Raw genomic sequence first — 4,405 nt, 5'->3', positions numbered from 1 at the left:
TTTGTGAAACAAATCTTTTCTAATATCTTAATTTCTTCTGCATGATAAAATGAGAAGATATGTTTTATAAAAGTACTTAATAAAATATTTCAAAAACATAAAGTTAGTTGAATAAAATCCCAGTATGGAAAACAATATGTACTATGTATTCAAAATTGCTTACATTTCAAGAAAACCTGCTTGAATTATGTACCAGTGCTTTAAAGTAATGGCTAATCATTATTAATTTCCTCTGGTATTTATTGTCAAAGTATTAATCATGATTAATTCATTTGGTATTAATGAGCACGTCATAACTAGTTCTATGGAACTTCAATACTGATTTCAGCTGTGATTAATTGCACAATTATTTGAAAGAGTTACCAATTTTCTTAATGCCTCCTCCATGACAAAAGGTTTCCAGTTGCATTTTTATAGGTATAGGCTATCACATGTGCATTTGTCTTCTATCCCTGGAGTCAAAGTTAATCTTCACCTTTAAGTCTCCTGTGGCCACTTGAGCTCATTTCTTGATATCTCATTCATAATCTCAATGTGACAACCTGATGAAAATATCATCCTTTAACAATTTATCATCTAATACAAAAGGCTACATTTTAAATGTAATTAGGACTTAAAATGTAAACAAAGACATAATTTTAAAAAGTGCTACAAAGTAGCACTCAAATTAAAATAAAAACAGGTCTCATAAATGGTTAGAATGATGGCTAACTAAAGCAGGAAAATATGTTAATGTCTGGAAGGTTCTCTTCCTCTGAATTCACAAAATCTGTGAGGTCATCTCCAAACTAAATGTAGACTAGTTGAGAAAATCTCCAGATTCTGAGACATAAGATCTTAGATCTCTGTGGTGGACAGTTTTACCTTGGGAACTTTGACACTTCATGCTACTTAAAAAATTGCACGGTAAGATAGTTAAATCTGCCGCAAATACAACAATAAACACCTCTTATTAATCATTATGTTTTTATTCTTTGGAGTGATTATTATTTTTCTATAAAATTGATCTATTTCAGAAATTCTATTTGCAAAGGAAAATAAGTAAGAAACACTGTCTATGTAAATGTCATGCCATATGTATTCCCTCAGGCTTCTAGCTTCCCACTCCTACTGAGATCAACCTAAGCAATTACACACATGAAGCAACAAACTATTACACACATGAGGACACAGATTCTCCTTATGTGTCATTCTTCAACTATTGGTTATCTTATTCTGAGACTCAACTTCACAATATATTCTATTTCTTCAAGGATGAAAATGACTATAATAAAAGAATGACTACTTATATGATTTACATTATATGATAGCAATTTTTTATCATTTTGTTTGTTAGCAAACACTTGATGAATTTATGTCGGGAAATAAATATAGACCATCTGAGTAGATAATTTCAATCTATAAAGTAGAAGCAAGCAACTATTATCTCTTGGGTACTAGTCCATATTTACTCATTTTGAATCTAAAATTCAAATTGTTTGAAATTTTAACTTGCAAAAAAATTTGTTTTTTTTTTTTTTTTTTTTTTTTTTTTTTTCAGGCAGGAGAGAAAGTTTATTACCGAACTGCTGGCCTGTGGCCAAGATGATCCATGGCCCGAGAGAAAGGAGAGCCTTGAAAAAAACTTTTAAATGAGGTAAAATTGAAAATATGTGAAACAATTCCATAGGACAAAGAGGGACTGATAAATATAGGTTTTTGCAAGAATTTTGAGGGAAAAGCATAAATTAGAACTTTTGCAACCTAATCACATAGACATAGCAAAAAACAACAACAACAAAAAAACCAACCATGTTATCACCTTCATGGGATAATGGCCAAACAAGTCACACAGTGCCTGGGACTGCTAAATTATGAATATCACAATTTCTTCCTGCTGTACTATCTAGTATGAGTACTGCTGATAAAAGAATGCATGGTTGCCCTTTTCCTGTGTTCCCAGACATGTGTGGGTGAACACTGTGCTCTCCAGTTCACCATTTTCTATGTAGGAAACATGTGTCATATTTTCCTTAACTTGAGGAATAAATATCTTTGTCTATGGTAAGTTGGGAAGGGGGGAGGAGGAGGTTTGTATACAGTCTTAAAATTTGGAATTGAAGTTACAATAAAACAGCAAGTCCGACTATAAATATTTTGTTTTACCAGGAAAAGTGAAAAATACGTATTAAATTTAGAAAAAGTTAAACTGTTTATAATGAAAAATATTTGGGACACCCTAACTCGTTTTTCTTTTTATACATATTTATTGTCAAAGTGATGTACAGAGAGGTTACAGTTTCATACATTAGGTCTTGGGTACATTTCTTGTACTGTTTGTTTCCTCCCCCCTCATTCCCCCCTCCCCTGTTCCCCTTTCCCTCTCCCCACATGAGTTGTTCAGTTGTTTTACACCAAATGGTTTTGCAAGTAATGCTTTTCGAGTTGTCTTTTATCCTTTGTCTGTCAATTTTGATATTCCCTTTCACTTCCCTAGTTCTAATACCAGTATACATAGTATCCAGTGTACTCAGATGAGATACAGTGATAGCACTGGTACAATCACAGGAAGGGGAATACAAGAGGATCATAACAAACAGTACAAGTAATGTATCCAATGTCTAAAGTATGAAACTGTAACCTCTCTGTACATCAGTTTGATAACAAAAATTTGAAAAAAAAAAAAGCTATAGTTTCACATGGCATGTTGGAAGTAATTACAACAGTGATATAACACTCATTTCCATAACATGGAGTTCATTTCACTTAGCATCATCTTCCCTGATGAACATTGATACAAAAATTCTCAACAAAATTCTGGCAAATCGACTTCAACAGGTCATCAAAAAAAATCATACAACATGATCAAAGTGGATTCATCCCAGGGATGCAAAGTTGGTTCAGTATACTCAAGTCAATTAATGTAATCCACCACAACAAACAGAGCAAGGTAAAGCATCACATGATTATATCTCTAGATGCAGAAAAGACATTTGATAAAATCCAATACCCATTTATGATAAAAGCCCTGGACAAACTGGGATTCCAGGGAACATTCCTGAATATGTTAAAGGCAATCTATGACAAACAAACAGCAAGCATAATTCTAAACGGTGAAAAGCTAAAGCAATTCCCTTTAAAATCAGGAGCAAGACAGGGATGTCTACTCTCTCTCCTCTTCAACATAGTACTAGAATTCCTAGCCAGAGAAATTAGACAAGAAGAAAACATAAAGGGGATCCAAATAGGAAAAGATGAAGTTAAACTTCTTCTCTTCACAGATGACATGATCTCATACCTAAGGAACCCCATAGACTCTACTCCAAAGCTACTAGAGCTGATCCTAAACTTTGGCAAAGTAGCAGTACATAAAATAAATCTTCAAAAATCAATGGCACTTCTATATGCCAATGACTTGAAAACCGAGGACAAAATCAGGAAAGCAACTCCCTTTGCAATAGTCTCAAAAAACCATAAAATATCTAGGAATAACCTTAACCAAAGCAGTGAAAAACTTCTACGATGAGAACTTTAAAAACATGGAAAATGAAATTAAGGCTGAACTAAGGAAATGGAAAAACCTCCCATGTTCTTGGATTGGGAGGATTAATATAGTCAAAATGGCAATATTGCCAAAGGCTATCTACAAATTGAATGCAATACCCATTAATATCCCAACACCATTTTTTAATGAAATAGAGGAATCAATCTAGAAATAAAATACCCCGAATACAATAAAAGACCCCGAAGAGCAAAAACAATCCTAAGCTGAAAGAACAGTGCTAGAAGAATTACAATACCAAACTTCAAGCTGTATTATGAAGCTATAGCAATAAAAACAGCTTGGTATTGGCACACGAACAGGCCTGAAGGCCATCGGAACAGAACTGAAGACCCAGAAATGAACCCACAGAACTATGCCTACTTAATCTTTGATATAGGAGCTAAACAAAAGGAATGGAAGAAAGATAGTCTCTTTAACAAATGGTGCTGTCAAAACTGGTTCAACACCGGCAACAAACTAAAACTATATCGTTATATATCACCCTGCACCAAAATCAATTCAAATGGACCAAAGACCTCGAGGTAAAATCAGATACCCTGAAAACGCTACAAGAAGTCACAGGAGAAACACTTGGGCTCCTTGGCATAGGACACCCTAGCTCTTTAGAGTTTATAAACTCTTTATTAATTTAAGAAATCAGTCAAACACCAGTGACTTACACCTGTAACCTTATCTAGTCAGGAGATTGAGATCTAAGGATTATAATTAGAAGCCCACCCAGGAAGGAAAACCTGTGAGACTCTTTATTTAACCACTCAAATAGCTAGAAATAGAGCTGTGGCTCAAGGAGTAGAGTACAAGTCCAAATAACAGTGTCCAGGCCATTAGTTCAAGCCTTAGGAACAGGAGTAGGAGAGAAAA

The sequence above is a fragment of the Perognathus longimembris genome, chromosome 11, assembly GCF_023159225.1.
Source record: "Perognathus longimembris pacificus isolate PPM17 chromosome 11, ASM2315922v1, whole genome shotgun sequence".
NCBI lineage: Eukaryota > Metazoa > Chordata > Mammalia > Rodentia > Heteromyidae > Perognathus > Perognathus longimembris.
The sequence above is the reverse complement of the archived record's forward strand: the minus strand, read 5'-3'. Positions refer to the sequence as shown.